The following is a 26722-nucleotide window of genomic DNA, read 5'->3' on the forward strand; positions in this document are numbered from 1 at the left end:
TGCCTGCCTCTCTGCCTACTTGTGATCTCTGCCTGTCAAATAAATAAATAAAATCTTAAAAAAAAAAAAACAAACCAGAATCTTGAGTAAAGCAACAAGGTACAGAAAAACAGATGTTATAGGATTCCATTTTTACAAAGAACAAAAGCAGCTAAAAATAAAATATTGTTTAGAGATAAATACACATAAGGCAAGTCCTTAAAAAAAAAAAAAGGCAAGGCAATGACTAAAACTTCAAGGACAATGGTTACCACAGGAGGCAGAGGGAATGAAGAAGGTGGAATCAAGGAAGGAAGGACACATAAGAGCTTCCCAAGTACGAAAAACATAATATTCCATTTCTTAAGCTATCTGGTAGGCGCCAGTGTTCATTTTATTATTTTTATTTATTTAAATTATACATACACTGATATATACTCTTTTATACGTATGTACGTATGATACATCTCTTGTTTTAAAAATGTAAAATAAGGGACGCCTGGGTGGCTCAGTTGGTTAAGCGGCTGCCTTTGGCTCAGGTCATGATCCCAGCATCCTGGGATTGAGTCCCACATCGGTATCCTTGCTTGGCAGGGAGCCTGCTTCTCCCTCTGCCTCTGCCGCCATTCTGTCTGCCTGTGCTCACTCGTGCGCTCTCTCTCTCTCTGACAAATAAATAAATTAAAAATAAAAATTTAAAAAAGTAAAATAAGGGGTGCCCGGGTGGCTCAGTGGGTTAAAGCCTCTGCCTTCAGCTCAGGTCATGATCCTAGGGTCCTGGGATCAAGCCCCACATCGGGCTCCCTGCTCGGCGGGGAACCTACTTCTTTCTCTCTCTCTCTCTGCCCGCCTCTCTGCCTACTTATGATCTCTGTCAAATAAATAAATAAAATCTTTTAAAAAAATGTAAAATAAAAGCCAAAAACCAAATCCTTTTTTTTTTTAATAAACAACCTGGGATGGCTTCAGTTTTAAAATGGTTGACGGCCTGGTTCCCCCTCCTGAATTCCTCATGAAGCGAAAGCTTCAAAAAACAAAACAGAAGAATTCCAGGAGATTAAAAACAGTTTGCTAGGGGAGACCGTCAAATGGACAAGAGATTTCAGCAAATTCTAAAAAACAAGAAATGGGAATGTGCTGACAGATGGAGCCTGAGAGGAAAGCAGCTACCCAGGGACCACCAAGGAGACAATCTGCTCCACAGAATCCCTGGGAGACTCCGGGCTCAGAGACAACGAGTATCACAAAGTGAGGAGGATGACACAGAGCAGGAAATACAGGGATGATGCGATGACAGCACGACCACGCCACCTCCCTCACTCTCTCACAGAGCCTCCAGGTAGCTTGGCCAAGTATAAGGACAGACGGAACATCTGAGGTTCATCTCTAAAGGAACTGAACCAATTGTGACAACGGGGAATGACAGAGGCTTTTGTGAATGTTGGTCCCTCAGAGTAAATCCTCCGCCTCAGGGCATTTTTGGAAGAAGCAAAGCTGCCAGGAGACCACTCAGCAACCCCCCCCCAACTCTATTTAGACTTGCTACTTAGGGGAGCGGTACAGAGTTGAGGGGAAGAAACTTGACATATGGATCTTTTTTAAATAGTAGAGCAAACTCCCAGTCGATCATTCTTAATTATGAAAAGGCAACCAAGCCTACAAGGAAACCAGTAACATTAGAGGGGAAAAAATCTGACACTGAATAGAAAGAGTTAATTCAGGAAAACAGAAGAGCAATTTATTTTTTTTTGTAAGATTTTATTTATTTGACAGACAGAGATCACAAGTAGGCAGAGAGAAAGAGAGGAGGGAGCAGGCTCCCCGCTGAGCAGGGAGCCCAATGAGGGGCTCGATCCCAGGACCCTGGGATCATTACCCAAGCCAAAGGCAGAGGCTTTAACCCACTGAGCCACCCAGGCGCCCCCAGAAGAGCAATTTAAAGGGAAATCACTTTAATTCAATTCAAAGATTCCAAGAAGATACCACAACCATTAAATAAGAATGAAACACAATGATAATAAAATGATTAAGAATAATAAAGAATTTTTTTAAGATTTTAATTTATTATGGGGGGCTGTGCAGGGAAAGGGCAGAGGGCAAGGGAAGGAATCTCAAGCAGACTCCCTGCTGAGCACTGAGCCCAGTGTGGGGCTCAATCCCAGGACCCTGAGATCAAGACCTGAGCCAAAATCAAGAGTCAGACACCTGCGTGACTGAGTCAGCCAGCTGACCCTAATAAAGAACTTTTTAAATAATTAAAAATAAATACGATTACCAAAATAAAAATTCAGTGAAAGTACTATAAAACAAAAATGAGGAAATCTCTCAACATGCATAACAAAAAGATAACAGAAAAGTTTTTGAATAAAAGAGCACCTGGGTGCCGCCATTGTTAACCTTCGGCTCAGATCATGATCCCAGGGTCCTGGGATCCAGTCCAACACTGGGGCTCCCTGCTCAGCCTGATTCTCCTTCTCCCTCTGCCTACCACTCCCCCTGCTTGTGTGCTCTCTCTATCTCGCTCTGACAAATAAATAGAAATCTTTAAAAAAGAATAAATTAGAAACAAAAAACCAATGCAGGAGATACAGTATCTGACGAAGTCTTCCCTGACCCTAATACCAACAGGTCACTGAATCAGGTGTAGCTACCTGATCCAGGAGAAATTGATCCATCGCCTGAACTAAGCCAATCAAACTGTCCCTTTCAAGAATCTGACTTACGAAAAATACAGGCTGTACACGGGCCTCAAACCAAGGTCGGTCCCGTGCTAGTAGGTATGAATATATTGGCCCACATAAAAAAGAAGGGAAAAGAGAAGCAGAGAAAAACAGAACAAGAGACGAGGCAATATGCCCATGATTCCTGACTTTTTATCCCATGCCACAGTCCTTAACGGGTCCACTGGTATCACTGAGATTGGCTGTTAAATCTTACATTTTGAGGTTTTTAAAAACTGTGTTGAAGTGAACTGAGTGGGCTGCTGTTCTTTGCAACCAATAAAAGTCTGAGTAAAACAGTAGGTATCTATTATCTGGAACCACACAGTAACCAAGAGATACCACACCACGTCTGCTCCAGCATGGGAACACCCTTCCTTTCCGTTCACCAATCATCCGTACAGAACACAATATTGGCTCCCACGGCCTGTCATTCTGTCAGCACCCTCCACAAATGTGAGCTGTGTGGTACGGCTGAACATTATTAAGATTATATGTGATCAAATACGCCCAATAATTAAAATGTCAAAATCCAAGAGTAAACATACAGTGTATTCAATGAAAACTTGAAACTGCAGAACAATTGGGAAAAGGAGGAGAGTGTTAACTTGCCTTACAATATGGAACAAGAGAACAAACAGCTCATGATTTGGAAGGAAAATGAACAAATTAATGTCTTTTGTATCCTTGTGGACGTTTTCAATTGGTCTGGAAAATTAGAAAGCCATGTAAAATTCCTCTTTTCAGGACATGAATAAAGTTGATCTACTTAGAAAGGATAAGGGATGCCATTGTCTAGATTAATCTGCACTGAACAAGGAAAAAATACTCTTTGAAGGTCAGAAAATGGAATGGAACCCTATTGCGTATTTGGAAGGTAACTTTCATGCATTTCCTGGATAACCAGAGTCAAACCGCAGCCTCCGAATCTTAAGCCAATGTCTAAAACCCTGAAAAATGGGGCGCCTGGGTGGCTCAGTGGGTTAAAGCCTCTGCCTTTGGCTCAGGTCATAATCCCAGGGTTCTGGGATCGAGCTCAGCATAGGGCTTTCTGCTCAGCAGGGAGCCTGCTTCCTCCTCTCTCTCTCTGCCTGCCTCTCTGCCTACTTGTGATCTCTGTCTGTCAAATAAATAAATAAAATCTTTAAAAAAAACAAAAATAAAAAATAAAACCCTGAAAAATGAACAATGTGCAACTGAACAGGGGCAGGATGGCCACAGGTGAAGATGAAAGGATGGAGTGTGTCTCTCACACGATGAGCAGTTACCAAGCCTTGCCTTTCCCAGACCTTCTGATCCCAGTAAAATTACATATACACACATACACATACATAGACACGTATATGCAGAGACCCACATATTTCATCAATACAATTGCTAGTTTTCTATTTTTCAAAGTAAAGGTAATTCATTGAAGCCATTATTATGACTAGATATTACCACCAACATTTGATTTTTTTTTTTTTTTAAGTAGGTTCCACACCCAGCATGGAGCCCAATGTGGGGCCTGAACCCACATTGACCTGAGCTGAGGTCAAGGTCAGGTATTTGACCAACGGAGCCACCCAGGTGCCCCTCACCACCACTTGATTTTTAAAAGGGATATTTTAATGTGAACCACCCCCACCCCCAAAAAAGGGAAAGAAGGACTTGATTTTAGCACTTTTGAAAGCCCTGGAAAACTTCATCACAAGCTAGTAAATACACTTCTTTTAAGTCACTTTCACCACAGCTCAGTGGGTTTTGCTTTAGCAATGTATTGTGACTCATTCCCTCATCCCCAAGTTCATTACTCTATTAGCCCCTCGCCTCAAAAAGGTTATTATAAAGAGGGGAAAGCAACAACTATGCAAATGGAATATTTAAGAATAATGCAGCATTTGGGAGCCCAAAAACATGATACAGATGGCTTCATGTAAGTAAGGGCTGGAAGTCTCTCTGGTGGATTAAGAAAGATAATTTGGAGAGGTGAAGGAGGAGGAAACCCATCGCATGATGGATGACAGCATGGTGTGAACAGAAGGGCTTTAAAGAAAGAATGGAATGCTTTAGGAGACACAAAAGGCAGAGCCTTAGCTGAGCAGAGAATGGACCAGGGGCACTACTGTGAGATGGAACTGAAAGCTCTGAGGGGTTTCACTGGATGCCAGGCTGCGGAGCTGGGACTCTGTTTGGAAGCAACAAGGAAGGGGCCTCGATGGCTCAGTCACTAAGCGTCTGCCTTCAGCTCAGATCCTGATCCCAGAGTCCTAGGATAAAGCCCTGCATCAGGCTGCCTGCTCGGCAGCAAGCCTGCTTCTCCCTCTGCCTACCATTCCCTCTCCTTGTGTTTCCTCTCTCTGTGTCTCTTTAAGTCTCTCTGCCAAAAAAATAAAAAATAAAAATAAAAAAGAAGTGACCAGGAATCGCCAACAGAACCAGCATGACAAAGGAAGCATATCAGGAATATTAACCCAGCAGGAGCCGTGAGTTTAGTCATAAGTTTGGGGAACCTTATGTAATTTCCTAGGCAGGCAGTTACTTCTAGCTCTCGCTCAAAAGGCTCTGTTTGACATGATTTGGGCCCACCTGCCTTGTGTGCCTTGATTCCGGGAACTATCTAAATCCCCTTGAAAATCATCTAATTGGCTCTATCTCAGGTGTGGTTGCCAACTCCTTCAGGATTTTGCTCTTGGTAACAGGAAAGGGTCATTTGTGGAAATAAAATCACATAAGAGTGTTGTCATAGGAGAATGAGAAGTGATCCATTAATAGAAATGTCCACTAGGCAACTGAGGATTCATTCACTTGCCCAACATTTATTGAGCCCTTATCCTGGCACCTATGATGTGCCAGACACTTGAACAATAAAAGATAAAGATCTAGGGTGTGTGGGTGGAGTGGCTCAGTCATTGTCTGCCTTCAGATCAGGTCATGATCTCAGGGTCCAGGGATCGAGCCCCGCATCAGGCTCCCTGCTCAGCGGGGAGCCTGCTTCTCCCTCTCCCACTCCTCCTGCTTGTGTTCCCTCTCTCACTGTCTCTCTCTCTCTGTCAAATAAGTAAATAAAATCTTTAAAAAAAAAAAAGATAAAGATCCCTGCCTTTGTGACACTTACATTCAAGCAAGAAGGTAGGTAAACAATAAACATAGTAAATACATTACGTAGTATGTAAAACGAGCTTTGGAAGAAAGCTACAAAAGGAAAAATAAAGATTGGTACTAATCCAAAGAAAGAAAGAGAAAAAAAGAAAGAAAGAAAGAAAGAAAGAAAAAAGAAAGAAAGAAAGGAAGGAAGGAAGGAAGGAAGGAAGGAAGGAAGGAAATAAATAAATAAATTAAACACCATTATTTGAAGCTAAGAAAAGGGATGAGTTTCCCCAACGAGTGGACTATTTGGTTAAAGCCTCTTCTACTTTCAAAATTCTGCCATCCAGATCAAGGATAATGGACATCAATAACCTTCAACTTCTTGTTTAAATAGAAGGTCAGATCAAAGAATCACAGAATCGCTGTGGGCTCGAAGACCCGTCAGCGACCCAGCACCATGGACCTGTCATCTTCCTGATGAAGGGAGACCCACAGAATTTAGGCAAAGTCATCTTAGAGAGAAAGAGGACTGGGAGCTGAGGAGGAGTTCCAGAACCCTCTAGCTTTTATTTTGTAACTTTTAACAACAGAAGTCTCTTTGGTCACTTCAAAAAAGAGCTTCAAACCCTACCGGAGGCAATGAAAAATATTTTTTTAATTACGTAAGTATATGGTTTTGCTGTATAACAGCAAAAATTAAAAATAGCAACCACTTATGTAGCACTTACTTCATCCCGGACGCTCCTCTACCTCCTTGTCATAAATAATAAACACAACCACCCTATGAAGCAGTCTGACCCCAGAGTCCGTGCTTTAACACCACGCCACCCCCTTCTAACTACTTATGCACGACCTTGGAGAGCATAAGCTTTGTCATTAATTAGGAAACTAAGGTCTCAAGTTTTCATTCAGTCCTAGCAGAATTAAAACATATTTGTATGTCAAAAATGCAACGATTTAAGATTCATCTGTGGAAAACCTGCTTTAGAAGAAAATATGAAACTATATAACCACTATCATGCTAAATAATTGGTAGTTATTAATTCGATTAAGGGTCCTTGAGGTTTGTTTTCAACTACATACTTACTTAGGGTAAGTATGGTAAGTTACTTACCATACTTAGGGTCTTTCCAGACCCTAAGCAGTTTTTTAAATACGAAATTCTGAAAAAAATAAAAACAAAAGTAATAATAAAGATGAAATCCCGGTAAGACAGGGGGGTTTCTTTATGTGTTTTTTTGTTTGTTTTTATTGAACAAATCTTACAGTTCAGTTTTCAGAGGAGAGCAAAGGAGAGAAAAATACAACAAAGAAAGTTCCTTCTCTGGTCAGAATTTTTCTAAGCCTCTGAGATTTATAGTTTTACTTTTAGAATCACACTTACCAATAATATATGATAATGTGGGCTAACTGATAAAATATAACATCTCTAAGTTTAAAAAAAAAAAGGCTCTTCTTCTCAAAGCACCACATATAGACTGCATATATTTAATTATAAAAGAAAGTGCTACCAACGATGTGTCTAAAGTCGATGGTCTTTTGCCTCCAGTTAACCAAGTTCATTTTCATTTCAACGGACTTTCCTATCAAAGACTTTTGACCACGTGCCAGGTACTATTATAATTCACTGCACATTCAAGAGTTGTAGTGGAATTTAATCATATAGAATAATAGTTGAATACCTGGGTCCTTGGCTATGGCTCACAACCACTTTCTCACAACTAGTCTCGAGGTGATGTCATCTGCATTACACAGCGGGTGTAATAACGACAGCATTTATGTGCACAGATCGCAAAGCAGCTTCTCAACCCACACTGCCTAGACGGCTCCTCTCCTAAATTTCCCCTTACCTTTTTTCTGTGAGAGGAGAGAATTGACCTTTCTTACTGGAGCAAAGCTGAGAGACACCAGGCTCCCAACTGTGATACAGCAGTATATTTAGATATGACACAATGAGGAAAGTAGCCTATGTTGGTTCCAATATTCAACATTCTTTTCTCACCCATAGGAGCATCACATTTCAAATGTGCCATATTTTCAAACATTCAATCCCTCTGACCCTCAGCACATTTCAAAACCTTCTCTGGTACACTGCCTATTTCTTCCTTCTTGTCCTTATCACCATGGAGGGCCCAACATGGAGCTATTTTTGAATGACCTACTAACACTCAATCAGCCATTATTTGAGAGCCAAATGTGTGCAAGGCTCTGTGACAGCCATGGAAAGACTATAAAGCAAAATAGTAGGGGACACCTGAGTGGTTCAGTCAGTTAAGCTACTGCCTTCAGCTCAGGTCATGATCCCAGGGTCCTGGGATAGATTCCCGCATCGGGCTCCTTGCTTGGCAGGGAGCCTGCTTCTCTCTCCACCTCTGCCTACCACTCTGCCTGCTTGTGCGCGCACTCGCTCGCTCTCTCTCTCTCTCTCTCCGACAAATAAATAAATAAAATCTTTAAAAAAAAAAAAAAAAGAAAAAAAAAGTAGTAGAAATCTTGTCTCCAGTTTTTAAACTAGTAGGAAAAGAGAAGTGTACCAACAACTACAGGAACAAGGTAGACTGAGTCAGAAGAGAGGTGTTCTAGACACTTGAGAAGGAGGAGGGAGATGAGAAGGAGGTAGGCAGGGACTCCAAGCTCAGTGGCAGCCAACACAGAGAGGGAAACATGATCGGTTATAATATTCAGTGTCCACAGGGTAAAAATAAACCAGCTGCTCAGAGACAGAACAACTATTTTTTGATACTGAGATCAGAAAGAAATTCAACCTCCAGTTACTGATAGAAGATTCTGTTAAATGTAGTAAAAATCCTGAGGATATCTCTCTCTCTCTCTTTTTTTTTTTTTCACAATAAATAATAAGTTTGAGAAGGGCTGAAGAGGTCTAATGAGAAGCAGAAAATTCAACACAGACATGAGACAGAAAAGCAGGCCTCAGCTCTACCATGACCACTAACTCTAGACCTGTAGCATTCAGAGAAGACACAGCAGTATCAATGACACATTCAGAATAACCGCATTCTTTTTTTGTGGCGTGAGATGGGGGTCTACGTAAATAAATGTCACTGTATTACATAATTTAATTCATTTTTCCTCACACACATTGAATCACAAAGATATTTTGATATCAACAATTGATACTTCACATATATAGAAAGTATGTCACTAGTCTGAAAAAAAAACAAAAGTGAGAGTTATCAGGAATTACGATCTTTAAAACAAAGTTCCTAAAAATATCTCATTTGATATTCCTTTGGTTCTACAAAGTTTTCTGTACCACTTAAATTTATATCAGCACAGATTTGTGTCTTCCCACTTTATAAGAACTAACAAAGTAGTTTGAGGGAAGGATAACACTTTTCCAAGTTCAAAATGAGGGGAAAATTTCTACTGAAGAATAAACCCAACAATAATAAATATCCCTATACTTGGCTATTTTAATTTAACTGTTTTGTTTAAATAGTGTGTAGTTCTTGATCTGGTCACTGAAAGCCAAAGTCTCCTTCCACAGAATGGAAAAGATCTTTCTTAGACAAGAGAATCTAGGAATGATTGGTGGTAAGAGGTCAATTCTTACTACCTAACCAGGGATCTATTTATTGCTCAATAGTGAACAACCCACAAACATGACACAGTCTTCTGTAGCAGAGTTTATATAAATTGATTAGAAATACAAGCATTACTAGATCACATTAGTTCAAATGCCAGTGATTAGTCCTTGGCATTATTAACACCAACTCCAAGATTCTACAAGGACCAAATATTAAAATCTATGAATGACTAACAAAAAATTCCAATTCTTATTGCAAATAGTCATACAACCTGGAAAATGAATAACTGATCAAGAAGATGCAGAGAGGGGCGCCTGGGTGGCTCAGTGGATTAAAGCCTCTGCCTTCGGCTCAGGTCATAATCCCAGGGTCCTGGGATCGAGCCCCACATTGGGCTCTCTGCTCCGAGCCTACTTCCTCCTCTCTCTCTGCCTGCCTCTCTGCCTACTTGTGATCTCTGTCAAATAAATAAATAAAATCTTTAAAAAAAAAAAAAAAGAAGAAGAAGAAGATGCAGAGAGGGTAGGGTCAATGTGCAAATATTTACTCATGAACTTGGCCCTCACTGTTACTTCATGTTTCATTTGGCTCAGCAGTCTGGGGTTATGTACCGTTTGCCTAGAAATTATCAAGGGAGACAAGGTTATAGAGAACAAAGAACATATGAACTTAAAATGGGATGAGTCTTAGCATTTATAGACTGATCCATAACATTCTCAGTACATCTCATTCAAGAGTAAACAGCATTGGGACATTATTTATTTAGCCTTCATCTCATCCTGCAAAGAATTTGAGATGACTTATGAGAAATGCACGTATTCAGAAAACTAAAAATTATGACAAAGGAAACTATAAATTAGAGAAGAAAACAAACACTATACTATGGCTGGGAGAAGAGATATTCAAATAGAACTTAAATATGGAGACCATAGGGTTCTATACAGTTACCACAGTTGAGCAGAGAATTTGATTCTGTGCTTCCTGGTGGCCAGTGTGAAAAGGTAAATGTGACTAAGTTATAGGATTTTCCATGAGGAACAATTATTTGCACTCCTCCAGGGAAGCAAAGCTATTTCCTATTATTTACTATGAAAGAAATGCTCTAGGAGACATCAAAAGATAGGATGTAAAAATGTCCCAGTATCATCCCAACAACAAATGGGGTCCCAAAGTTGGTTTGTTGTTGTTGTTGTTGTTGTTATGTTGTTCCTGATTAAAAACAAAGGAGTCCAGATAAAATTGCCCAAGGAGCACAAGTTTTCAAGCAACACAGTGGACTGAGCTTGAGTGCTGGGCTGAAATTCTGCAATGTAGTTTAAGAGATTATCAGCACTAAAGTACAAGAACAAAAATAAAAATCAATAGCCAGAATTATTGTGTTTCTAAGTTTCCATCCTCACCTCCTTTCTCTCTTTGAACAAGTCAGTCCCCGGCCAATGTCATCTATCCTTACAACTGGAGCTGCTTAATTATCACCCCAATCTATATATTCTAACCCAGAGCTAAAATCTTATCTTCACTTACTTATCTGACACTGTTCCCTCAAAGTCCCATTGGCACATTAACTCCGCAAATCCCAAACTAATTTAAGTAATCTGTCTTTCAAACACATTTTCCTTCTGCCATCCCTCATTTGTATAGAAATCCTCTCTTCTCAGTCATCTTATATTCTTCATTATTATTATTATTATTATTAACACATGAGGCATTATTATTTTCAGAGGTACAGGTCAGTGATTCATCAGTCTTATATAACACCCAGTGCTCATTACATCACATCCCTTCCTTAATGTCCATCACCCAGTCATCCCATCCCCCAACCCCTCCCTCCCAAGCAGCCCTCCATTAAGCCCTATGATTAAGAGTCACTTATGGTTTGTCTCCCTCTCTGATTTTGTCTTGTCTCACTTTTTCCTCTTTTATATTCTCAAAATCAATGTTTCTCCTCCTCCCCAACCTCCCACATCTGACCAGTAGTCTGCCTTACTATTTCTACCTGTGCAACAGCCCCACTATCTCTAAGCCAGCCCCAGGGACCACTATCCCAGGTCACATCACCATTAGCTCAAGGCCATGGCATCAGCCTCCTAAACTATCACTCAGTGATAATTCCAATTGCTCCAAAACACTACCACAAGAATAATATTCCTGTGGCTGTGATTATGTCTGTCTACTAGAAACGCCTTCAGTGGGTTCCCTCTGCTTACCTGAGCAACCCGGCCTATCAGGCCTAATGGCCGTCTCCCTCCCCTACAGAGCCTATGCCCCAGCCAAGCCCTAAGTCTAGCCACTCCCTAAACAAGCTGGATCTTTCCACTTTTGTTCATGGAAATGTAACATGAGATGCCCTTCTCTTCATCTCTGCATGTGCAAAGACTAAGTTTAAGCGTCACCTCACTCAGGAAGCCTTCCCTCATTCTCTCGGAGAGAAGGAACACCTCCTCTTCCCTTCTGCTGGCACCTGTCTAGGGCATGTCATGCCTCACAGGGACAGTCACTTCCTATCATCGGTGTCTTCCCTAACTAGCCGATCCTCCAGCCTGTTCCACCGCTAGCACCCTAGACACACATCTGGTCCTGTCGGCGCACCGCTCCTAGTAATCCCTCAGCCCACTGGTGAGGACAGGCAAGGTCTTCACCGCCGTCGGCTCCCACAGCATTTTGCTCACACAGCAGTCACTGCGCACGCTGAAACATCCCGGAGTTGGCCCTTTCCATGGCTGTCTCCTCCATGCCAAGTATCCTACTTATCTTTGCAATCTAATGCAGCCACCCAGCTACTCTCTGCACACCACCTTGTTTTCGTGCTCTGCAGGTCTTTTCTTACTTATTTATAATCTGTCTCCTTCCCACTGGAACGTACACTCAGCGAGAACACAGACCTTGCCTGCTCTGTTCTCACCTGTGTCCCCAGCATCTAGAACACGGCTTGGCACATAGCAGGTGACCAAAAGTTTCGCCTGTTTGATAAAGAGATGCCTGCTTCTTAGCATCTAGCCCAGTCCTGGCATACCATGGGTGCCAAAGTAATGTCTACTGAGGGAATGAATCCTGTCTCATGTTACTTTTGTATTCATTTTACAGGCTCTGACAGTTGGCTATCTTGATATGGTCTCTAGCTCCTGGCACAGTGCTTTACACATGTTGGCCCTTGATAAACTTCTAATTGTATTGCTGGTTCAATAAAAGCCCAAGTAATTTAGGGGCACCAGGTGGTTCAGTGTGTTAAGCGTCTGCTTTGGCACAGGTCATGATCTCAGGGTCCTGGGATCGAGCCCCGCATTAGGCTCCCTGCTCAGAAGAAGCCTGCTTCTCCCTCTCCCATTCCCCCTGCTTATGTTCCCTCGCTGTGTCTCTCTCTGTCAAATAAATAAATAAAATCTTCTAAAAACATTACTTATTAATTTTTTAGTAATTTCAAGTAATTTATTAATTTATCTTCTCCATCTGATTTCATCTTGTCTTATCAATGAGAGGAGTCTGTATTTTTTTTCTTATGCCACATAATGCCTTCCTCCCAGAAGAAAGGAAGCACAGAGGGAGGTTCAGATCACCAGCTGTGTGGTCTGAGAGGTCTGGCTTCAGAGCCCAGCTCTGGCACTGATCACCCTTGCTGGGAGCATACCATTTCCCCCTCTCCTCACTTCGGCTTCCACTCTGAAAGATTAGGAAACCTCTCAGGCAAAGCACCCTGTTGACTTCGCCGCCCAATGAACCCTCAGTTCTAAATCCTTTATGACTCCTTCTTTACCAGTTTTAAATTGTTTAATTCATGTTAGGATATTTTAATATACGTTGTCTGGTCATTATGTAAAATAGCAGGGGATGATGTGTACGAGGTATTAAGTCTCCATTAACTTTTCATGACTTCACGGTGCTTCGGTGCTCGCCCAGTGAGCCCACGTGACCTGAGCACACTAATGCCATTGTTCCTGAGACTTCCTGGAGCTCCAGCAAAACAATGTCGCAGGCCGTCACTACCTTGCAAAAAAGAGCAATCCTCTTTCCCTTAATGTCCTTCCCCCACAGAAAACAGCAAACAATCCAATAAATAATGAGCATAAGAACTGCCCCCTTTAAGGGGCACCAGGGTGACTCAGTGAGTTGAGCGTCTGCCTTCAGCTCAGGTCATGATCCCAGGGTCCTGGGATCAAGTCCCGCATCGGGCTCCCTGCTCAGTGAGGACCCTGCTTCTCCCTCTGCTGCTCCCTCTGCTTGTGGGCTCACTCTCTCTCTCTCTCTCCCAGTCAAATAAATAAATAAAATCTTAAAAAAAAAAAAAAAAAGAATTGTACCCATCAAATACATTACATAACATGACCCCAGCTTAAGAATGGATGACTTATAGAAACTAAAAATAACAAAGGGCTTAATGCTGAAGTAAGTACATCCCAGTCAAAATGCAGTTGACAGCATTCAAATCCCTGAGAGGGACAATAATTCCATTTAGAGGCAGGGAGTGGTCGGGCAGAGCTCACACGGATAAATGTCACCAATTCAGGTACAAGATTCTGACTCAGTCAGAGACAGGAATCACTGAGATTCACAAATAGAAAACACAGTGAGCCTTCTGCACCAACACTGGAAGGTCTTCCTTGAAGAGCTTTGTTGAACAAGCAGCAACGGCCTGCCAGAAAAGATATTTAGCACAGAACCACTGTTTAAAAGACCAATCCAAAAAGCTAATTCTCTCACAAATCTTGGTATTATTGCTCGGTACAGAAGATAGAAGATGTATTTCCATAAGGGGGCACGAAAAATACATTTGCATAAGTAAATACGGTCCCCACTGAAGCAGTATGAAAATATAAGCCTTTACTGGCAAGTAGTAAACCAAACAAAAAGCTAAAGAAAACCAAAGCTTTGTTGTTCAGGTGCAAGCAAGAACACTTGAGATTCAAAGGTCAATAGAACTTCTGTTTCCGGCCACGCAACTAAAACTTGCCACCAGACTGTTAGCTTACAGAGCTGCTTACCATTCTGCAACCTTCTAGATCATGCTGAGTTGAGCACATTTTCCCAAAAGTGAACAAGTGAAAAGTACAGGGCTAACGATGACCTAAACAGAGCAGTGACAAATGACCTCAGTAGCGGCAGCTATCAGTTGGTATATCCCAAACCATTCACAGAGACTGGACAGCATAGATGTATGCGGGTTCAGTATAGCTCAGTTATTTCTGTTCAAGATCAATGCTAATTTAACCTATCGGGGAAAGGGAGTCCGCACAACTTCTAGGTAAGGTAAGAGGTAAAAGGGCAACCCCTAGTATAAGAAAGGTTAAGTGCTGCAGGCTAAATCAACAGAAGTACTGAATAAATAATCCTGAAGAGAACTTGGCAAAAATCCCAGATACTTTCCATTGGAAGAATATGGTCCCAGTTCTGTGATCTTTCATGCTAACAGGGACTTTCGCAAGACACAGAACTCAACATCTAAGGAATTTAAAGCACTTTATAAGAGTTAACTCAATCCCCTATTACATTCCTTTCTGGTAAAAAAACAAATTTTGCGGGACTCCTTTTGCCCCATGGAGGATGAAAAGTACAAAGATGAAGTGAATGACTTTAGTAAAATGCATTCCTCTCTGCCTCATGGCCAGAAGCAAATGGGAAACATCCTTTCAACATGAAGAGTGACTTCATGAAAGATTTTAATGGAAACATAGCAGAACGCACACATCCACAGGAATATTAGCCCCTTCAAAGACTACACACTGATTACAAAGATGCCCGCCAATGCTCAAGAGATTTGAGCAACAAGTCTTTTAAGGCTGCCTTCATGTATGTAATATGCTTCTGAAACTTTTTACTGTAGCAAATTTGGTTCTTTGAAAGCCAAATTTGGTTCTTTGAAAGTCGAATTTGGTATCTGTAGGCTGGAAGTACATTTAGAATCATCACGTTGGATTTTGGGTTTTTTTTTAAAGGTTTATTTATTTATTCTGGGGCGGTGGGGGCAGAGGGAGAGAGAATCTCAAGCAGGCTCCATGCTAAGCACAGAGCTCAACTCAGGGCTCAACCTCACCACCCCAAGATCATGATCTGAGCTGAAATCAAGAATCGGACGCTAACCAACTAAGCCACCCAGGCACCACATCAAGCTGGATATTTTTAATCAAAAGGGCAAATCATTTTCTTAACTGGCTTATAAACTTCTTCTAAAAACAATCCTTAAATTGTTCCAGAATTCCTTTCCAACAGCAGCAGCTATGTAATAAGCAGGCAACCTCCCCAAATCACCTCTTCAAAGGCATATTTCACTTCTTCCAATGTCTTTGGTATTGGCACAGTGCATGTGCTTTAATTGGGGAACAGCTATGTCACATACCATTTTTTCTCATGGTTTTCATTCATTCAGCAAATATTTATGGTGCACCTAACATGTGCTAGGTACTGCGCTAATTAGGTCCTAGAGATATAATGGTGAGCAAAAACAGGCCCACCACCTGCCCTTATGAAGACAATTTACCTAAGCACGTAAATTGTAACCACGAAGTCCAATGGGAGAGTGAAAGATTCATGGTGACGTAAAAGATTCATTATAACGGTGAGACTCAATTTATATAAGGAGTCTTCCCTGTGGAAAGAAGATTTAAGCTGAAGATAAATAGGAGTTAACCAATTAAGCAAAGGGGACTGATAGGGAGACATCTGCAGACAGTAGGGGTGAGGAGGAACAGAGTTCTGAGTAGCCAACAGCATATGCAAAGACTCTGTGGCTTTTTAAAAGAGTGAGAGCACAGTAAGAACTGAAAGAAAGACAGCGGTACTAAAGTATTGCGAGCTAATGCAAGACGGGTGTGAGACAGGCGAGCAAGGTAGTCAGGCTGGACCCTCCTCCAGAGCCTGGCACACATAAGGATCCTTACCTCAATGAGAAGCCCTAAGCCTCCTAAATAGGGAGGGACGATGCAGAAGAAAATGACACCATGAAATCTGCACTGTTTAAATATCACTGTGGCCGAGAGCACCTGGATGGAGCAGTCAGTTAAGAGTCAGACTCTTGGTTTCAGCTCAAGTTGTGATCTCACCGTCATGAGATCCAACCCCATGTCAGGCTCCACACTCAGCACAGAGTCTGCTAAGGACTCTCTCTCCCTCCTCTGTACCCTTCCCCCAACATGTTCTCCCTCTTTCTTTCAAAATAAATAAATTTTTAAATAAATACATATACATATAGATGTGTGTATATACATATATACACATATACATGTATATACATGTATACACACACACACACACACACACACACACACACACACACACATCACCAAGGCTGGAATAAGGATCCAATTGGGGAGTAGACAGGGTAGAATCAGGAAGACGACTTAAGAAACCACGGTAATCATCTAGAAGAGAGGGTAGAGTTAATGCAGATGAAAGGAATGAATGGACTTGAGAGATACAAAAGATGTCAACTGATAAAGGATTGGATGGTATTCTCTATCTATGATTTGGTCAAAGATAATGCTTTGGTTTTGCCTAAGAGTTCCTCATTTGTTAATTATTTGCAAATCAAAAAGCATCATACAAATGCTAGGCTGCTTTTTCCACCAGCTTTCTACAACATAGCTTGTCTTCTTTTAAATGAAGAAGAAAAAGTAGCAAAGAGAAAAAACAAAACTTATCTCATTTGATGTAAAAATATGGGTTTCTGAAAAATTATGGTACACCTGGAGAATAAGAGAATCTATTTCATAAAGAACATTACTGAGTAAATATTTCTTCCCTGCACACAAGCATACACTAAAAAATGCAAAACAGATTATCATGATACTATATCAAATGAAATGTAAACCCCATCTTGATTATTTCCATACATCACTTCTCCTTTATTGCAGGGTACATAAATTGGGTGATTTTACAACTCTTAAAGGATGGAATGGCTGAGAAATTTAATAATCACCAGCAAGTTTTATAATAAGCCATTTAGGAAGCAACTAAAATGCCCAAGAGGCTTGCTGGGATTTAAATCTATTCTTTCACCAATGACTTTACCCACATGGAAAAGTCGTTTTTAAATCTATGTTACTACAATATGCCACCTCCAGTCCACACCTTCCAAAGAAATACAGCTTTCCTGTAAGCTTAGAGACAATGTCACAGCAATATAGTAAGTTCAAAATGTAGTCAGCCTTCTAGACTATCTGAACACACACATCACAAAAAGTCGAATTTGGGCCACGTGTTTTTTTGCCTGACTTACAAAGACCAATTTGTACTGCAGCTCAGTACGAACACAAAAAAAAGGAACTGGGTTTTAGTAGTCTCGTATATCAACAACAAATGTACCAGCTAAGTTCTAACTCCATGAGCTAAAAAAAGACAGTCTAATTCTGAGATTTTGCAACTAGAGTTTATACCAACCCTTCAAAAGGCAGCTTTTAACTTGGGAAGGAACAAATTCAATAAGAAAACCACTGAGGAAAGAATACAAACCACAGTATGTCAATAAACTGACGTCGAAAGGCTAAAAGCAGTTTTAAAAACATGCTGCTTTTGGCGACTAAAATCGTGATTGCACATTATTTGATCAGAGATTCTGCGTATGAATTTGTTTTCCTTTCCAAAAAAAAAAAATCAGTAAGTTGCTCAAGTATATGTAAAGTAACTTGAACAGTCTACAACAGTATCCTAACTCATTATCATCTATAGCCCATACACTTAAGGCTGAATTGGGCATACAGCAATGTTTTGAGACATATTTTATTTTTTGATACACCACAATAGCTCTTTGAGAAATGCTGCACTCATTGTGTGTGTGTGTGCGTGTGTGTGTGTGTGTGTGTTTTAAGATTTTATTTGAGAGAAAGAGAAGGCAAGAGAGAGCACGTGCAGAGGGGAGGAGCAGAGGGAGAGGGAGAAGCAAGGAGTCCCAAGCAGGACTCAATCCCAGAACCCTAGGATCCTGACCAGAGCCGAAGGCAGACGCTTATCTGACTGAGCCACCCAGGCGCCCGTCATGTGGTTATTTTTTAATTTGAAATCTTTCCAGCACAGGGGTGAGGAGGAACAACCATGAAAAATCTCAGTACCTGGGGTGGGGGGGGAACTAGATAGACTAGATTTCTCACACCTTCTAACAGTATATTACTACCTAAAAGAGTAATTCATAGAAAAATACTAATTACTATGGAGTTATGCCAGGGAATATACTCTATAGGCCACTGAGAACATTTTATGATCACATGGAAACAGACTTTTCACTGAGACATTTGATGATCACATGGAAACAGACTTAAAAGTTAGGTTCCGTAAGAAAAGTGCTACCCCTTTTATAATTTCATCCACTTGAGAAAGACATCATAATACAATAAATTACTTTGCCCATGAGTCTTCACAGACAACCATGCCACTTCACACAATCACCAAGACTGTAGCATAGAAGAGGAAAAGAACTTCGCTAAACCCCAGGTCATCTTACAATTTCTGATTCCAAGTAAACAGATTTTCATTCATCCTTCATTTTTCTTGAGAAGCATCTAAAAAGGTAGTGAAAAGCTGAAGGATTACCTAGGATATTAGAAAACTCATACCTAATTTTCATTAACAGAAAAAAATTGAGGTTTGCATTCATCAGACCTTACTGTGATATACTGTCTGGTTGATTACTAAGGGATCCTGCTCTGAGAGTTGACCTTTCTTGTTTTTACTTTTTATTATGGCAATTTTCAAACACCTACAAAGTAGAGCAGTACAATGAACTGCCATCACTCAGCTTAAAAATTAACAATTTATGGCCAGTCCTAATTCAGCCGATCATAATCTCTCACTTGTACTCCTTGCCTCCGCCCAGGTTGTTTGAAAGTGAAAGCAAACCTATACCACATCTAAGGTAAGCATAATAAATGCCCCAAAAGATAGATCACTTCCTAAGACCCAGAAGCTGTGAATACTACCTCACATAGCAAGACGTGTGACCGTAATCTAGGATTTAAGGAGGAATTTATCTTCGTTTACTCAAGGAGGCGCTAAATGCAATCACGTGTTCTCGTGAGAGGCAGAGGGACACAAGACACAGGTGTACAGAGAAGGGGGAGGGGAGAGTATCAACCAGCCAAGGACGGCTACCAGAAGCCAGAAAACACAGGAAGCCTCCCCCAGAACTTCAGAGAACATGGCCAGCCATGTTCTGGCCCCCGCGACTTCTTCAGCCCTGAAGGTCCGCCAAACCTTCAGTTTAGAGTTCTGGCCCCCATGACTATGAGAGAATCAATTTCTCTTGCTTAATCCACCCAGCAGGTGGTGATTTGCTAAGTGAGCCGTAGGAAACTAATACCAAGTTGTGGTGTTAAATAAACCAAAAAAAATTTAGTATGCATCTTTAATAAATTAGGACCTTTTAAAATAATAATACCACTATTATCTCTTTCTCTTTTTTTAGTTTAGAGAGAGTGTGCACTCACTCTCTAAGTGAGTGGGAGGGACGGGGGGAGGGACAGGGAGGGAGAGGGACAAACAGATTCAGCACTGAGCCCAGAACCCAGCACAGGGCTTGGCTCAGTCTTGGGATCCTGAGATCATGACGAAAGTGGAAACCAAGAGATGGACACTCAAATGAGCCACCCAGGTGCTGCTATTATTCCTTTTTAAAAAGTCCTTTGATGTACTCAATATCCAGAGTTTAAATTGACCAAATTTTCTATTTATAATTTTTAACTTCATAGTTAATTTATCCAAATCAAGATCCAAACATATTGGATACATATTTCAAGAACCCTAGTGATAGCTTCTCTTCCCTCTTGGTTTTTCTTGTCATTTATTTAATCAAATGGAGTAATCTGTCCTACAGAAACTTCTACATTCTGGATTCAGATGATTATCTCTCCATGGTATTGTTTTGCATGGTCCTCTTTTTCCTGTGCTTCTTATAAACTAGTATTTCAGATATAAAGGTTTGATCAGAATTACATTGTTTGTTTAAAAAAAAACAAAAAACAAGAAACTTCATGAATGGTTCTGTATATTTCCTATCGAGTCAAATTAGGAGTCCTCTAGTACCTACTTCTTTCTCTTTTTGTAACATTAAGATTGATCAGTGGGTTCAGGGGTTATTAGCCTAATTATAAAGTCTGCCATCAGCTGTTGACCTCTAGTCACCGGAGACCATTCCCTAGATCTATTATTTCATTAGGAGTAATAAGATGGTTCTATTTATTTGTATCATTCCTTCTGCATTTATTAGCTAGAATTCTTCTAAAAACATAGCATTTTGTGGGGGCACCTAGGTGGCTCAGTGGGTTAAAGCCTCCGCCTTTGGCTCAGGCCATGATCCTGGGGTCCTGGGATCAAGCCTGCTTCCCCCCCTCTCTCTGCCTGCCTCTCTGACTACTTGTGATCTCTCACTGTCAAATAAATAAATAAAATCCTTTAAAAAAATTTTTTTTAAAACACAGAATTTTTCAAACTATTTAGTTACTTTGAAATAGTTTTTGGTTTTTTGGTTTTGGGGGGGTTTTTGCAGGAAAGGTACTATGAATGCTTGATAACATCTAATTGTCAAGGGAGTGCCTGGACAAACACAGCAGAGTTTGACTACAAAGACCACCTTGTCTATACTCATTGAGTGTAACTTTCCAACTGCATTCAACTTAGTTCTCAAGTTACCAGTTCAAATACTTGGCCTACAATATAAAACCTATTTTTTTAAAAGATTTATTTATTTGACAGAGAAAGAGATCACAAGTAGGCAGAGACGCAGGCAGAGAGAGGGAGAGGAAGAAGCAGGATCCCCGCTGAGCAGAGAGCCCAATGCGGGGCTTGATCCCAGGACCCCAGGATCATGACCTAAGCCGAAGGCAGAGGCTTTAACCCACTGAGCTACCCAGGTGCCCCTAAAACCTATTTTTAAATAAAAGCCAGGACCCCACATAGCACGTCGAATTGATGTCAGTTCTTGGGATATATGTCCTATCATATTCCAAATTCCTCAACTAACTCCAAACCACTTGCTGTGAGTCTACTTTATTCTATTACACTAATACAAATCATCTTCTCATTCCATACTCTGTGCCTTTGGTTTAGTGTTCTTCATACCTGCCTCTCTCCATGTGACCCACTAAAGCTTCCTCTTCCAGGAGTAAAAACACCTCCCACTCTGGCTGTCCAGCACCCCTTTCTTCTGAGAAAAGCACAATCCTTCTGTTTAGGAAACTGTTCCTCTTCCCCACCCCAAGTATGTGATTTCTAAATGGGGCTGCCAGTTAACAGATAATTTGTGCCACTGGCCGTAAGGGCAAAAATGACCCAAGAGAGGTCAACCAGAGCCATTCCTGGGATTCTGAGTTTGGATGAAGGGAAAAGATCAACCCCCTTTCTGGGTGATCTTTGCCTTGCTGGCAGCCAGGCCCCAGCCAGGGCCCTGCCCCGTGGAGGGAACTGACCTAGAGAGAAGGAGAGATAAGAGACAGAGAGTCTTAGCGGTACAGGAGTTTTCAGCTTTGGCTTCCCTGAGATTCACCTCACTTGTCCCATACTTTGGCCATGTGAGCCAATAAATTCCCCTTCTGTACAGTTTAACTTCTATAATTTATGACCAAAGAAATCCTGATATAATCCCCACCATGATTCTTGAAGACTCTGACCACAGTGACCTCTGCCTTGTTTCTTATTGTACTTTCTGTACAAATGACACTGCATTACCTACTGTTTTGATTTTTTTATGTCAATTACATATCTGTTGCCATCTCTTTTGTGGCCTTGCAGACATATATTTTACACACCTCTTGACCGCAACACCCCCCAGTTCCCTAGAATGGTGTTAATAGAGCCTCCATACATAAATAACAATTACCATGCAGTGATTTTTACTTCCATGCTAAGCACTTCACAGCTGTTATTTTATGTAACCCTCACAGAAACTCCCTGGGATTGGCATTCTTATCTCCACTTAACGATGAGGACACTAAGGTTCATCAGAAGAAAAGAACTTGTCCAAAGTCACACACTTACTAAAGGGCAGAACAGGGCTTGAAACCAGATTTGGATTTAAGTTGCCATCCTACCTCCCACAATAATAAATCCTTCCTACTGAACTTACCAGAGAGTATAAATGATCAGAGATTTCCATTTAACCCCTGAGTTTCCACTGACCTCCAAGTGCATTTTCCTTCATCATTAACATAACTTCAACCTATTAATGTGTAAATAAATGAGTTATCTGAAAATAAGTATCTTGAAAAAGTTATAATACGATTCTGCCAAAATTGCTACTGGCAGCCTGAAGACTAAATGCTGGCATTTCTCTGAAGTAATAGGTAAAAGGAATGGATATTTAAGACCGCTCTGTCAGAACAAGTTGTATACAAGTCCCCTGGCAGTGATATTTCAAAACAGCAAAAAGAGATTTGTGAGCACCTGTCAATGTGTGACACGCCTACAGCTCTCCAATTGCTCAGAGGAATATTCCTGTGTCATCATTAGACACTAATAGTTATCGAGCACTCCCATGGCTTGGAGGTAAGAACAGAAGGCCTTTAGGAAGAAAATGGTTTTTTTCATCTTCACAGCTCAGAAGGAGAGAGGCCAAGATGGTAGAGGCAACTTACTGGTGGAAATTCTGAAAGTCACCAGGTCTCACCCCGGTATCATCTGCATTCTTCAGGCCAGCTTTCTCAACTCCAGCGTGTCTCCTAATTCCTGCTAGACAGGTCACATGTAGCTCTTGCAAGCAAATTAACTTTGAGGCAACACTTTTTCAGCATCTAGCCAAGGGTCTTGCATGGAAAAGATTCCTGTAAATGTATGTGATTGTTTGGTTTTTTTACACTTTCTCATTTTTATCACTTTTCTTGAGGACCTTATACCACACAGGCATCTTTCTGGGGGAACAGAATGATTGTCCCTAACCAAAAGACCAGATGATGTCAAAGAGACACACTCCTCACATAAAATTTTGCAACAGTACAGCCACGGGGAGGTATGCCCGGCACACAGTGAAGAACGCATCTCCTGGTGAGACAAGATTTTGCTAAGTTGCATACTTTGGTGAAAGGCCCTCAGGAACACAAAGCTGTCTCAGACTCAAGAATACCTCATATATGCAATCAAATATGGAAATGAAATAATATATGTAAAAGTGCTTTGTAAACCACGAACAGCCAAGGGCCAATAAATTCCTCCTATTATGACGTGACTATTACAAAGGCACAGATCTGAGGAATAGGTAGTTGTATGGTTTGAAAAGACCTGGTCTGGACAGAAGTGAACTTCAGTAACAAGAAGGAAAGAGGGGAGAACTTTCAGAGGATATAAGAGAAAGGCTAAGCAACAAAGCAATAAATAGTGGGGGGTGGTGGTAAAGAGCTCCAAATTAGCAAACTCCCACTCATTTCAAAAGACATGTCTTCAACGTCAGGCATGGGTCTATGTCTTGGGATATATGGCCAAAGAAAGCCAATACTAATACAGCCGAAGATCCCTGTACTTCACGGAGGTCTACATTCTTACTCAGGGAGAAAGTCAATGAACAATACACATTTAGTAAATTCTAGTATGTTAGAAGACACATGCAGGGAAGCAGGCTAAGGAGGATGGACAGTATAGAGGGTTTCCAATATTTTAAGCTTAAAAGATGAGCCAAAGAACAGGAAGAGATCTGATTTCGAATGGTGTTGCTCAAGAACGACATCCAATCGCAGGAAAAATGAGGAAAATGATACTCTGTATGAATTAAATTTGCATAAAATTTGATAAATACAAATTGCCGAGGAACATATAGCTAATTTTCATATTTCTTCCCCTTCCCCCTTGTTCAAAATTATTGACAAAAATGCACTACCTAGGATATTTATGGAGGAAGATAGAAAAGACTTAGCCAGAAGCAGAGCAAAGGGAATTCTAAGAGACAAGAGCAAAGCAAAGGACCACAAGAGTAGCTGCAAATCAGCACCTCAGGAACGGGCTAATTCAGCAGGACTTTGGGACTCAGTTTTGTTCTTAGGAAAAGCTGGCTCTAGGTCAAGGATGATATAAAGGTTTCATTTCTGGTACCAACCCCAAACAACTGGCAGAGTGTCCCTGCACCACTACATTGATGAAGACTTCTGGGTCCTATTGAAAATGAATTCCACGTTTCTTCTACAGGCTCAAGACAGACTGTGGGTATGCAAGCCCCGCACTGGCCTTTCCTTCCCTAAGTAGACCTTGGTGCTTAAAAAAAAAAAAAAAAATCAATAAACATTCACCAGCCCCCTACTAAGTGAAAGGTAACATCAAGAACAGTAGAGAAGGGCGCCTGGGTGGCTCAGTGGGTTAAGCCGCTGCCTTCGGCTCAGGTCATGATCTCAGGGTCCTGGGATCGAGTCCCGCATCAGGCTCTCTGCTCAGCAGGGAGCCTGCTTCCCTCTCTCTCTCTCTCTGCCTGCCTCTCCATCTACTTGTGATCTCTCTCTGTCAAATAAATAAATAAAATCTAAAAAAAAAAAAAAAAAAAAAGAACAGTAGAGAATTTGAAAGCATAGAGCTTGGTTCAGATCCTAAAGGAGTTTATAATCTAGAAGAAGGTCAAACATATAAAAGATAGCATTACAAGGCATCAAATGCCTAAGTTTGTAAGATTTCAGTCCAGAGATTCACGTGCCATTCGCGTGCCAAGAAATTGGTATAGCAGGAGATAACCAAGAAAGGCCTAATGGAGGACAAAGACTCTGAACTGGGCTTGAAGAATGCACATCGCTGAAATAACTAGAAAGAGGAAGGGCTACTCCCAGCAGAGCTGGACCAAAAAGAAGTAGTAGGATGTGTTCAGGAATGAGAACAGGCCGGGTGGTAACCAGAGCACAGTACTTGCACCAGATCCTAGATGGATGCCTCATGTATCATTTGGTATTCTCTGGAGAAACAGAACCAGTAGGAGATTTTATACACACACACACACCAGACAGAGATATTTATCATAAGGAATTGGTTCATGCAATTATGAGGGCTGAGAAGCTTCACAATCTATAGTCAGCAAGCAGGAGAGCCAATAATATAGCTCAAGTTCAAGTCCAAGTTTGAGTCTAAAGGCAGAGTAGATTGACAGCCTAGCTCAAAGACAGGCAGGCAAAGAGTGTGAATTCTTCCTTACTCGGTCTTTTTGTTCAATTCAGGTCTTCCACAGATTGAATGAGATCCACCCACAATGACAAAGGCAACCTATTTTACTCAGTATACGGTTTCAAATGTTAATCTCATCTAGAAACACCCTCACAGACATGCCCAGAATACTGTTTAACCAAATATCTGGGCCGGTCAAGTTGGCACATAAAATTAATCATCCCACTTTGAGTTGAGTCATTACCAGTAGATTAAAAGGACCATGATCAGTGACACGAGCAAAGCTGTACTTTATAAAATCAAACTGAAAATGGCATGGAAATGGAGTAGAGAAAGAAAAACTGGAAACACAAACAAGAAAAAAAAATAATAATTGATCGTGTGATAGTAAGAGGTAGATCATCAACAAACACACACATGCGGGATTCGATTTGATATAAGGTCTTCTGCTACATGATTAAAATGCAGTTACTCTTAAGTGCCACCCAACGGTTTAATTTGAGGTCTGGATCCAAATATAGACCTCTCCAACAGGAAATGGAGAAGCAAGTCTAAGGTCCCAAAGTTCAGCAAGGAAGATGCAGATTTATAAATTATCCATGTAAGGAAGACAGCCCAGTTGAGAGATTGCCCCAGGCATGCCTATATGGACAAGCTCTGAAGACAGCTGGGCTTGAGTCAGGAAGCCTCATCAAACCTACTCATTTTGTGATTCACTATGAAGGAATGACCACTCCTCAGTGACAGACTAACCCTAGAACATGATCAAGAGGTAGGATTACTTTAAGGGAAGAAGAGGGAGGCAGCAATACAACCAGGCCCCAGACCGAGAAACACAAGTTATAAGAAGATTCATCCAGAGCTCCAGGATCTGCCTCTCCAATAGGACATGCAAGGTCCTGAACGGTCACACAGTGGAGAAGTACCAGGAGAAAACTCAGAAAAGGTCAAACCTAATCGAGCTGATAAGAAATTTGCATTAACCATTAAGTGTTTAACACAACTCAGGTAAATAGTGTTCTCTGAGGCAAATCAGGGCCAACAAGTCCCATTGCCAGATTTTTTCACATGCATTTAAATGACTACGTCTTGCTTAAAATAAGCAAAATGTCAACATTTTGTAATACACACAAATAGGAGAGATTTTAAACACTCAACTTAAAAAACTGACTTCGCGTTACAGAATAGACAGTAAGCAAGAATACATTAGTCAGGCTGTATCTCCCCACAAAAAGATCAAAATAAGAGCATACACAAACTATAAAGTACTCCATGTCCTAAGAAGTCGTTTTTGGTTTTTTTGTTGTTGTTGGGGGTTTTTTTTTTTCCAGATTTTATTTATTTATTATTTGACACAGAGAGAGAGAT

At 41.0% G+C, this 26722-nt stretch overlaps 1 protein-coding gene across 3 annotated transcripts in view; it reads right to left on the reverse strand.

Annotated features, from left to right (window-relative positions):
• The window catches only part of FAM160A1 (family with sequence similarity 160 member A1), a 228964-nt gene that overhangs the window by 188126 nt on the left and 14116 nt on the right, over window positions 1-26722 (reverse strand). Inside the window, exon 1 of one of the 3 annotated variants that reach the window (XM_032855523.1) lies at window positions 7619-7640. The exons of the other annotated variants lie outside the window; for them this stretch is intronic. The gene's annotated coding sequence lies outside the window, so the exon portion shown is untranslated. Of the gene's footprint in view, window positions 1-7618; window positions 7641-26722 lie in introns of those variants that run through there. 3 annotated transcript variants of the gene reach the window in all.

The sequence above is a fragment of the Lontra canadensis genome, unplaced genomic scaffold, assembly GCF_010015895.1.
Source record: "Lontra canadensis isolate GAN:19392208 unplaced genomic scaffold, GSC_riverotter_1.0 scaffold10, whole genome shotgun sequence".
Lineage (NCBI taxonomy): Eukaryota > Metazoa > Chordata > Mammalia > Carnivora > Mustelidae > Lontra > Lontra canadensis.